We start from the raw sequence: 12,359 nt of genomic DNA, 5'->3' as shown, positions 1-12,359 counted from the left end.
AAATTAGTAGAGATACTGTGGACAGTGTACAGGGCATGTTTCCAGAATCGAGAAATCAAGATTTGAATGTTAGGAATGATGTTTGTTTGGATTTAACAGAAAGTTGCACCCACTTTGCTCTATGAATAGTTTTCTAACCATACCAGGACAACTGGAAGCGACTCTAATATGATGACTCTCCCTCTCAGTGTCCTCAGTATGGGACTGCTGCTCGGCCCCTATGTGGCCTGCAGGAAACAATTTTATTTCCCCCTCCTCTTGGTTTCCGTGCAGTGAGGATGTGTGCTCCACCAGACCTCTATCCATGAGTTGTTTATCTGTGTCAGCACTCAGCAGGGGGGGAAAACACCCGTCCTGAACAGGCTGGTTATCATGGCTGGCCTACTGTTTGGGAGGAAACCCTCCAACTGCTGCCTGCAAAGGCTGGCTCAGAGGAGGTTATTACACAGCTGTCAATAAAGTGTGTGTGTGTGTGTGAGAGAGAGAGAGAGAGAGAGAGAGAGACAGAGAGAGAGAGAAAGAGTGTGTGTGCAGATGTGTGAGACAAACAGACTACATGGCCAAAAGTATGTGGACACACCTGGCTACTCACTTCTGGGTACTTTTGGTCTATTGATGCTTTTTGTAAGCAAGGAAAATCTTAACAGTGTAGAATTATATTTAGGACAATATTGTGCTTCCAACTTTGCTGTTTCAATATGACAATGTCAAAAGATCCATATAGAAATGTTTTACTGAATCATAAGTGTGGAACTTGACTAGCCTGCACAGAATCCCAACTCCAACCGCATCCAACACTTTGGGATGAATTGGAAAAGTGATATCAGTACCTGACCTCACTGATGCTGTTGTGGGTAATTGGGAGCAAATACCTGCAGCCAGGTTCCAAAACCTTGTTAAAGCAGCATATTACTACCCATGGTTTTAGAATAAGATTCAGGTCTCCACATTCTTTTGGTCAAGTATACTGTTGATCAAATGATGGATAAAACCAAAAAAGGAAAAGCAGAAAAGTAACAATAATAATATACTACTGATATTGGTCAATCATTAGATCCAAAATATGTTTTTCTTCTTGTTTCTTTTGTTGGAACTTTGAGCTTCACTGTTCAGAATGATGTATGTGCAGTTTGACGCTAGAAAACTGTTCACATTTATGAGCTGAAGGAGGAAAGTTTCTCTGTGCTCACCAAAAACCTGAATTAATGGTGTGTACCTATGAGCATGATTTGTGACATCATAACAAGTTTGGAGCCAGACGTTGTCCAATATTCAGTTTACACAAGTGTGGTGTGGAAACTTGAAGCCTCCAGTGCACAAACACTGAGAATGGACTTTACAGTGACGTAGGAGACATCTTGTGTCCAGCAGTTAAACTCCTGAAATGAAAAATATTTGTATAGTTATAGATTCTGGATGTTTCAGTGAGTGAGAAAGAAGAGATGTCATTTTTATGATTTAACAAGGTAACTGTTTTTTTAGTGGGAAAAAATGATCAGACACACATTATTATTCAAAGCAGAGTATAAACAGCATCTTAAACCAAGTGTGGAGGGGAGCTTTAACATATCTCCTGGCAGTCTGCAATGAAATTTGGTCAACCACAGAGAGTACTCTACCCATTGTAGCTCATATGCTCATGCAAACACGCCTGGGGGAAAAAAAATCTACTTGATAATATGGGGAATTTACTCATGGCTGCACATGTGAGAAACACAGCATGCATAAAGGGTGGCCATATGGTTTTCTAGCAGGTAAAAACTTTTTAAAAGGTGACTGAAGATGATGAGAAAAATATTTAGAAGATGGTATTTGACCGAACATTAACTAAGAACCCAAGAGACTTAATATAGATGCTCTTACAAACTACAGACCAGAATTAACATTAATGTAGCGTGAGGCAACACCTGCAGTGCCAAATGTTTTTGAAAAGTATGAACTTCAAAGTCCAGAAACCATCTAATGCAACGTCTGTAAAACTGTACACAGCATGTTCATGTTTATGTTTATGCTCATGTTTTAAGTTGTAACAGCTGATCAGAGCTTCCACACACTGATAATGTTATGACTTTGTCAAAGAGTTTGCTCTCCTTAATCCTCTGGATACACCTCTCGACATAGACTCTCATACAGGCAATAGACTAGTTGCTGAAGTTTAAGTAGGGCGACCATGCCCAAATAAATCAGCTGACAGGAAGCTTCAGCAAAACCTCTGATGAGGACTGCAGGATTTGGTAGTCAAGACATGTCAGGTAAATGATAATAATCTATTTGTCTTTATACAAGAAACTAGTGAAACAAGTGAAAAAGTCAGACAAAATGAATCTCATCAGTCTAGGCCTAGATATAGCTGTTACACACAACTCATTATTTTACACTAGTTAATTAGCGGATGCTTTTGGAAAAGCAACTTACAAAATCTGCAATCACTGAAGTAGGTCAAGCATCCATAGATTTCTACAAATGGAGGAACAACTCATAATTATGCAATGTATAAAATATAATGAAATATACTGCCTTGATATAGATCAGGGCTGTCAAACCCATTGTTGGCCGAGTGTATTTAGGTTTTTGTTCCAACTCTACTCTCTCTATTGAACCGATGAACAGCTGATTTCATGAATTAGCTCCTCTCTTCAGCCAGCTCACCTGTTATAAAGCATAATTCAACCAGAAACCTGTATATACTCTGCCCATGATAGAATGAGTTTGACAGCCCTGGATAGATATTCCAACTGCATCATTATCTTTCTGTTTTATAAAGCAGAGACCATTTAAATCAGACCTATCCACGGTGTTAAGCATGACCTTAATTTCATTTGTTTTTTCAGACCCAGATTACATAACTTACTGTTGCTCTGAGTTGGCTCATTGCTATTGGCAGAGGCAGCATTGGCACTGGTGATCCGCACCATCTTAGATTTTACAGCAGGCTCCACCAGTTGCCAAAAGGCCTGGAAATGCTTGTGTGACGCAAATCTAAGAATGAAATGATAATCGCTTTAGACTGTTTTAGATTATGGTTGTTAACTATACATTACTGAAACTGACACACACACACACACACACAGGACTAGGCACACATACATAGTGAGAGAGAGAGAAAGAGAGAGAGGGGGGGGGGGTTAATTTAAGGCTATTCCAAAAAAACATGGACCAAACGTGTTTAAAAACGAAGAAGAACAAAAAAAACAAACTTACAACAAATACACACGAGAGTATGCTAATAAAAATTATATTTTATGAGCTAAAAAACCCAAAAAAAACCCTGAATGTCATCGTCTGATCCTGCAAGATGTTGCAGCCCAAAATGGGACCGCAGCTGTAAAGTTTCAAGCTGGTTTTGTAGCTCATGTATTTTTCTCTTAAATGCTTCGTTCTCGTTTGCCAACTCATCTGCCATTACTGAGGTCGTTGGAGTAACACAGTAATTATGATCAGGCGCTATTTGCACTTCCATCTTGGAGTCGGAGTCAGACACTACTGAGCCCGGGGAAGGGCATCTCAGACGACATTCCCAAACATTAAGCCTTGGTGCGGGTATGGTATAATCATTCCAGGCAAACAGAGAAGGTACCACCCCTTTGTTGAGTCTTCTCTGTCCCCCAGCCATCACAACTAAATCACCTGTCTGGAAATGTCTACTACAGAGGCGAGTATTTTGAGTGGGATTGAATTTTTCTCAAAGGATCTTAATGAGCCACTGAGACCAGACCTAAGGATCGACTGGAAAGCAATGAAAATTAATCTCTGAGTTGTATCTTGACAAATTGGCACATCGCGGCAGAGATGTTTTCTGCTCTTGCTGTTGATATGTTAATCATTTCTCCTTAATATAAAAACACCCGTGATCCCTATTGCTACCCAGGTCTTCCCGCTTCTCCCCTACAACCTGAAACAATAATGCACATCACCCATAACTGGGACGTCAAAGGTCCAGTGTGTAGAATTTAGTGGCATCTAGCAGAACGGACAGAAATGGAATATAATAATCATAAATATGTTTTAATTAGTGTATAATCCAATGAAAATAAGAATCATTATGTTTTCGTTACTTTAGCCCTTTATACCACTATGTTTCTACAGTAGCGCAGAACGGACAAACCAAACACTGGCTGTAGAGAGGGCCTTTTGCAGCCACCATAGGTTCTCCTACACGCTTGGAAGAGGAGGGGGAGGTATTCAGTTGGTTGCAATCTGCAACGTCGACACCACCAGATGCCACTAAATCCTACCCACTGGTACTTTAAGAGGTGCTCTGTTGTGCACCAGGCTATAGCATAAAGACTGGAAACAGCTGTAAACAGCTGGCTCTGTCCAAATTGGTAACAAAATCTTATAGCCAGCACCTCTAAAGCTCACGAATTAACACATATCTCATTTGTTTAATCTGTACAAAGAGTAAAAACAAGTTCTGGTTTCATGGTGGGTCATGTTCCAGCTTATATAACCTGACTCTGTGCAGCTTCAGACAGAGTCAGGTTATGCTAAACTAAGCTAAACTAATCTGCTGTTGGATCCAGCATCATATTGATCAGACTCCTCATCTAACTCCTGCAAGAAAGAGAATAAATGTATTTACTAAAATATAAAACTATTACTTTAAATTTGTTGTAGACCTTCACAGAGAATGAATCCTAATTGTGGTTGACTTTTCTTGTTGTGGGGAATAATTTGTAATATAAGAATGATCGAAATCTAATAGAAAGATTGCCATTTAACTGCAAGAGCACATTCATGATCCGAGGAGAATAACCTATTTCCATCTATTAGCACCATCGTCAGGCCACAATTTCATATTTTTTCGATCTACAGTTCATGGCGATAAAAATGAGCTGTTTCTTTCCACCTGCAAGAGTCAGACAAAGTTCTCCTGCTTTCCATCATCCCACTGGACTATTTTTCCTCTAAAAATTCCTACACACTTTGACATCAAGGTCTGCAGGCCTGCTGAAGACAAAAACAACACTCTCAATCTCCCCCAAGACCTCCCCAAACCTCCTCTCTGCGCCATCTCTCCTTTCTCTCCTCCTCCCTCCTCTAGCAGTCCCCAGTGCTGTCACAGTTTTTCCAGTTTCTTTGGCTTTACTTCAGGACCCTCCCCCGATGGATGCGACTGGTCTCCTTCTCTCCCTTTACCCTCTTCTAAATGTTTATGCCGCTTGAAGACTTTTTTTTTTCTAAGTGTGTGAGCCCTTGAAACAAACGCATTTCTTCTCATTTTCGTCCGGGGAAGTTGGTTACTAACTGCAAAACTAGAACGACAAATAATCCGGGAGTTCTTGACCGGCAAGGTGAGTAAAACGTTGTCAGTAAATTAAAAACAAACAACTATCACGGAGCTTTTATTACTTTGTTTGAAAGCCAAAGATTTTTATGACAACTATAATGTGATTGGTTAACAGAATCGACTATTTTAAATTGTTTGCGTCACCTACTTTATGAGAATGTGCTGTTATGGAAACATAGAGCGGCATGTACCAAAGTCCCTAAATGGTAAAAGATGTAAATCAGACCATTGCGAAAAATGTCTGTAAGATTCTTAAATTACCCATATAGAGACTGACATTGTAACTGTAGTAATCTAGTGTGAGTTTAAAGTTACTTTTATGGATGTTATGGGCTTGATTCGCTAAAATACATGAAATTAATCACATTTGAGCAATCCCTTGCAAAAAAAAGCCCTGCAAATTTCACTTGGCATCCTCTAAAAGGTAAAGGCTCTATAGGAGCTACCACGGGTCATTCTCTTAAGTTTTTAAAAAGATGATACCTTGCACATGTGTAGTTGTGAACTGTGGTGGAAGTATTCAGGTACTTGAGTACTTGAGTAAAAGTACTGCAATGTTAAGTACTGTAATGTAAAAAACAACAGCAACAAAAACAACAACACCCCCCCACCCACCCCCCACCCCCCTAAAAAACCCTCCTTTATACAAGTAACTCATCATTACAAGTAAAATTTCTACATTCATAATTGTAGACCTACATAAGTAAAAGTGACGAAGTAGGATCATTAGCTAAATGTACTTCAAGTATACATACGAGTATCAAAAGTATCAAAAGTACAAGTACTCTTATACTGTCATACTGTTATATTATAATGTATATTATAATATTGTCTAATCATTACTGATTCAGTAACAAGCAGAACTTAAATGTTGCAGCTGGTCTGAATGGAGCAAATTTGAACTACTCTATATACTGCTGGGTACTTGGATCTGTAACATATGGGCCATATATCATATTTTAGGAGCTGATCATATGTTTTGAATGTAAACTCTGCAAAGGAAAAAGTAACTATACCTGTAAAATAAATGTAGTAAAGTAAAAAATAGAGTATTTGCATTTTCCATGTATTAGAGTAGGTGTATTTATGGAAATACTTGTGTAAAGTACAAGATTAGGTCTGCAACTAATGATTATTTTCATTATTGACTAATCTGTCAATAATTAATTTTCTAGATTAGTTGATTAGTTGTTTGGTTCATTAAAATGTCAGAAAATGGTGAAAAATGTCGATCACTGTTTCTCAAAGCCCAAGATGACGTCCTCAAACGTGTTTTGTCCATAACAGCTTTCCCACAACTCAAATATATTCAGTTTACCGTCATAGAAGACTAAAGAAACTAGAAAATATTCACATTTGAGAAGCTCAAATCAGAGAATTTGGACCAAACGATGAATCAGTTATCAAAATAGTTGCCGATTAATTTAATAGTTGGAAACTAATCGATTAGTCGTTGCAGCTCTATACAAGATTTCAAGATTAGGTACAGCACTTGAGTAAATGTACTTTCCACCACTGGTTATGAAAGATAACATTTCATTACCATTTTTGGCAGATTCTTAACACAGTTTGGTGTTTGTTCTTTATTCCTCTTTCATCTATTCTATAAGTGAATAGACCTCCAGCTAACACACTATAACAATAAAGCCTGTATCTGTTTGTTCATCAACAGACTATTATTAGTCAGCATAAAAGGACATAACATCAACGACGCTTATCAGTGAGTGAAAATAAGCCACTTGTTTAAGTGAAATGCTGGCATTGTGTCACCACTTAAAGCACTTGCTGTACTTATCCTACTCTGACCGGGTTTTTTGGCATCCCTCGTTCTCCTTTGAAAACGTCTCCAGCCACTATTAAGAGAGCGTGATGCAGGAAAGCTGCTCTCCACTGGCATATTTCTTCTATTGATTCATTGCAGAGGAAGTTGCTGGGAGTAGGTCTGCTGTTTCCTCGGTGCTCTCCTCCTCCTCCTCCTCTGTTGTGTTTGATTTTCATTAAGTCGTTCAGACTTAATCCAAGTTCTGGATCCACCTCTTGGTCCGTGTCTGGGTCACAGAGGAGCTGTGACTCAAGCCAGTGAAACGTGGCGGCAAGGTGGCTGCAGCCCATACAGCTGTGTGACATCCTGTGTGTGTGATGGTGTGACTCAACTTTCGTGTCCTGTCAATGAAGTTAATCAGATGAAGCAGTTGGATATGGAGTGTTTTTTTGTTCTCTCTCTGCAGATGTGAGAGGCGCCAGTGGGTTGGTTATGCTGTCGTGCTAGTATTGTGCATTTGTGTGGCTGCACACTGTGTGACACTGAAAATAGTATGGTTGTTTACAGCACTCTGATATGCAAGGGTTGATTGATTAGAGGGAATATGATTAACTACAGCATCACATTGGTGTATGTGTTTGTGACACTGATTGTGTCCTCATTTGCACTGATTTGATGGATTATTTTCTTGTGATGACGCAGATCTTTTTGCTCCAGTATAAGAGAGTTTGGGGACAAAGACACGTAGCACCAAATTAAGGACAAACTACAGCACTTCCACAGGTTGTTCATAGTCACTTGTTAACAAATTGACTGACACTTTTACAGTCTAGATCATCTGGAAGTTTAGAGCTATAAAATGATGAACTGCTGTACATGGACGCGTACTGTTTTGGAAACAGTTCTTTTCCTCAGTGGAGCTGTAAAATCAGCATGTAGATTCAGCACTTTTGCACTTTTGCACTCGTGGTCTGTGACTTATGAATGAAGACTTTTTGATTAAGTAGACCCTGGCACCATTTTACACAAAACATCTGTAAGGAGGGCAAGATATGATTAAGTATCAAAGTAAATCTCAGCCACCTGGTCTGGACTCCTGACCTCGCATCTGCTCTGGCAACCAAAAATCCCCAGAAAGTTTCTCTGACTGCAGACTGAACTTTCCTTTGTCTTTGTCCAAATATTCATAAAAGAACTGTGCCATTTTTTATATCTGCTATTATTTACATATATCGGTTTAAAAGTTGAATTCTGCATGTGAAAAGTAACACAACTGCATCTCCCTGAAGTGGACCATTTTTGTTTTTCCTCAGTGTCCTCATATGGGATCCTCATAGCACCCCCCCCCCCCCCCCCCCCCCCAACTTGAAAATGTATCTGCCCTCCTCCAGACTGTTTCAGCTATCAGTGGTATAATGGTGACCCATTTTTTTTTCTTTTTTTGTCTGGTCGAGCAACAAATTCGTCTCTTGTCTGACAGCTGAAGATCTGGCTGACTTACCATCTGTTTGTCCAGGAGAGGACTCGGTCTCAGGCAAGCTATTGGATATGTTTTGGTTGGAGATGACACTGGCCAGAGACACAAAGAGATGAGGTAGTAATTGAAAAAGTAGAACTGAGGTAAGAGTCATTTGTGCTAATTCGATCCCCCTGTGCCTGGACGTTTTTAAAATTTATTGAAACACCATACAGGGCACCCAGAGTGTCTGCATGTTGTCTTTTGAAAGCCACAACTTTTCTTGACAAGTTTATACCCGATGGCCACACACCATTCATGTGCTATTTAAGTGAGAGCCTGAGGTCTTTGTTTGTGTTTTCCATCAAAGCATGGACTCTGCTATAGAATTACCTGTTTACAAAGTAACTTGAATTGTCTTGCACTTTAAAATGGTAATCTGCACAATTCTTGTTTTTAGCCACACTGGAGACAAGGCTCTATGGATCAGTCAGTCAGTCAATCCACCACTTTGGTGCAGACTGAAATATACAGAATTATATTTTGTACAAACATTCATGGTGACCAGAGGATGAAGCCCTCTGATTTTGGTGATCCTCTGACTTTTTTTTAGTGAAATATCTTGACAAATACTGAACGGATTGCCAGGAAATTTGGTACATATATCCATGGTGCCCAGAGGATGAATCTTAAAGACTTTGCTGATCCCCCATTTATTCATCTAGCACCACAAGCAGCTCAAATGTTTCACCTATCCAGTGAAATATCTCAACATCTACAAGATGGATTTGGTACAGTACATACATGGTTCCCAGAGGATGAATCCTGCTGACTTTGGTGATAATTTAGTTTTGTGGTTTTGAGTGAAATGAAAGTTTCCTTGAAATGGGGTACACACACTCATGTCCCCCTCAGATTGAATAATGACTGCGGCAATTCCTTAACCTTTCATCTAGGGCCATTCGCAGGACAAAATTTCAATTTGTCCAATATTTTGGTTAATTTTCAAATAATATTTGCAAAACTTCTGACATTCACATCATCATCAATCGTACTATGCGTTTAGTCCTAATTAGCAAATGTTAGCATGCTGACACGCTAAACTAGATGCTTAACATGGTAAGCATTAAACCTGCTAAATGTCACTTTGTTAGCATTGTCATTGTGGGCATGTTGGTGTGTGGACGATGGCATTTAGCTTAAAGCACAATTGTGCCTCACAGAATCATTATCATGGCTGTAGAGACTTGTTTTGTTTTAGTTTGTTTTTTTAGTTTCATGGTGACGTCTGGCACTAAACAGGCATTGCTTTGCTGTTTTTATAGGTTTTTCACAATGTAACATCAATAACCAACAGAGAATAGGAAAATCTACTTTTATCTACAGTATATGTAAAAGGTGCATATTGTCACCATAAATTCTGTTTGTTTGACCCACACTCCCATTTTTATACATCAATTGCAAAGTTTTCCTAATGAAAGTTAAGTAGATGTAAAAAATGACCTTTGTTCACCCCCCAAGCTTATATTTTTGATGCTAAAATAGTCTCTGATGAAAAAGACAAAGAGCACAGGGAATTTAAAAGAAGGTGACACGGGTTGGATGGTCCTACCACAGGCTTATATAAGCCTTTCAACCCCATGTGCTCTGCAGCCGTGCAAATAATTTGGAGCAGATTCGACTGCAGCCCTCCAGCTCGGGGGTTTTGGGTCGCTCGCTCTGCTCTGGCTGTGGAACACGTACAGTTTCATTGGGCTCTGGCTCAAATAACCAATCATAAAAAAGCAGAGGTCGGGGGGTTTGGGGCTGGAACAGAAGGAGGAGTCAGCAGCGGGCTGATGGAGTGACCACAGACTACTTGTACTGTGGTGAGGGTCTTTCCTGGAGTTGCTTATGTTGGTGGTTGGTGGGTGGCGTTTGGGGTAGTGGGTGGAGCAGCAGTGGAGACATTGTTCATTAAGCTTTCAGGGGCTTTCACTGATGTCTATGTCTCGCTGTGGTGTCTATGCAGGATGACTGGAACCAAGTGAAACCTGAGATGTAGTATTAGAGGAAATACAGCACCAAATTCAAGGCCCAGAGGACTTCTCGCTTTTTGTTTCCATCTCTGTGATGAAAATGGAGTAATGTTTATGTTTATGTTTTTTTGATTGAAATGAAATCATTTGTGCAGATATAGTGCAGAATGTTTATTTAGTCAGCTATGACATGAAATATCATGAGTTTGCCATAAAAGATGTGAGTTTTGCATGTGAAAAACAAATGGCCTTTATGTCATGCTTGGCACCAAGCGGACATGAACTGCTAGAACTCTTACTGTTTTTCTTGAGCTCAAACCCAGATCCATTCCACCAGCTGTGCTAAGCTATGACTCTCCCAGTCGTCCATCTTGCCTTTTATGAGAGGACTTATTTTCTTTTTTCTGTATACTATTTTCCAGGCCACTTCTGAAAGACAAACCTGAGCTCAGGAAAGGCAGCATGACAGATTATCACTATTTGTCAGCATCCCCATTACTCAAAACAACACAAACTCTCTCTGGAAAAAAGGGTTCTTTGTGAAAAAGGGCACTAAGAAGCCAAAAGGGGTGAGCTGTTGGAAAAAGTGGGAGTAGCAGAGTGGGTATAGGTCTGATGGCATCATTCAAGGACTTTTCCTTTTACACGCCTCACTTTATTCCCAACTCACTTCTGTTGACATGTCAAAAGGAAGACAATGCTGAAATGCAGACCTGGATGTACACCCAAGATGTTTCCTATCAGCTTGCTATTGTTTGTCCCAGCTTTCATTTCCCTGGTGCTCTGCACTGATGAGTGAAGACAGATGAGAGAGCGTGGACCTGAGGGACTGTGGGGACAGGGTTTGATTCTGTTTTTCTTTTGCCCTATTGAAGAGAAACTGAAAGAAACTCAGTTGGAGAGATGAAATTATTAGGTGGAGACAGATAATAATGAACCAGGGAGTTGTAGTCAATTAAAGAGTAATGAGAAAAACATGTTATCTTCAAAGACATTGTCAATAAAGTGCTGTCAAGATACTCTGTGGTAGCTTTTGGTTTTGTAATGTGTTAACAGCAAAATTGCTTCCTTGCCCATTAATTGGTATATAGTTGAAACTAATTTGCCGCAGTTTTTGAAAAGCACGAAGAAACCTCACTGTGATAAAAAAAAAAAAAATCTTCCATGACTCACAGATGACCTGCTGTGTTTCCTGCTGCTTCTGTTTGCCTCTGGGCATCCAGAAAAAGAAAAGTGTTAACAGTTTCCCCTCCACTTGGTTTCCACGAGTCGTGAACATCATACCTAAACAAGATGACAGGCCTCTAGTCCCATCGCTCCCTGTTTGCCCTCCCACAGTGCTGTTTGCCGAGGATGTCCTGTGTGGTGGCCTGTATCTGGTTCTTGTCCCCTCTTGCCCCTTGTCTTCCTGTTGTGGTAGGCAGATTTGCAGGTGTCATACCAAAAAGCCCCCAGAGGCCAATGTGTTGCACAACGCACACGACCATGACAGCATTTTCTATTAACTCGATTTTTCAGAGCCTACTTTCATCTTTCACTAGCCACGAGAACGTCCAACAAAGTGAATTAATGGCACCACCTGTGGGGTTTGAAACTGTTTCAGTCTAGTGACACTGCTGGGAAAAGCGCAGAGAATCAGACTAAGTAAAGGAACATCTCTGAGGGTTCACCTTCAGGGTAGCACACGTGGCCTGAGTTTTTGAGTGAAGAAAATAAGGCTTTAACTTCCAGATGCTTGCAGGATGAGGCCCATCTGGAGAGAAGCAGGGAGAAGGAGCTTTTGGTACTATGTGTAAAAAAAAAAAAGCTGCTTTAAAATGATCACTGTAATAA

At 40.0% G+C, this 12,359-nt stretch overlaps 1 protein-coding gene across 1 annotated transcript in view; it reads left to right on the top strand.

Moving 5' to 3' along the window:
* The first annotated feature begins 5,070 nt into the window (after window positions 1-5,070).
* The window catches only part of pear1 (platelet endothelial aggregation receptor 1), a 53,113-nt gene continuing 45,824 nt past the window's right edge, over window positions 5,071-12,359 (top strand). Inside the window, exon 1 of the mRNA XM_042423279.1 lies at window positions 5,071-5,294. The gene's annotated coding sequence lies outside the window, so the exon portion shown is untranslated. The remainder of the gene's footprint in view (window positions 5,295-12,359) is intronic.

The sequence above is a fragment of the Thunnus maccoyii genome, chromosome 10, assembly GCF_910596095.1.
Source record: "Thunnus maccoyii chromosome 10, fThuMac1.1, whole genome shotgun sequence".
NCBI classification, from domain to species: Eukaryota; Metazoa; Chordata; class Actinopteri; order Scombriformes; family Scombridae; genus Thunnus; species Thunnus maccoyii.
This window is presented reverse-complemented; position numbering and strand designations above follow the sequence as displayed.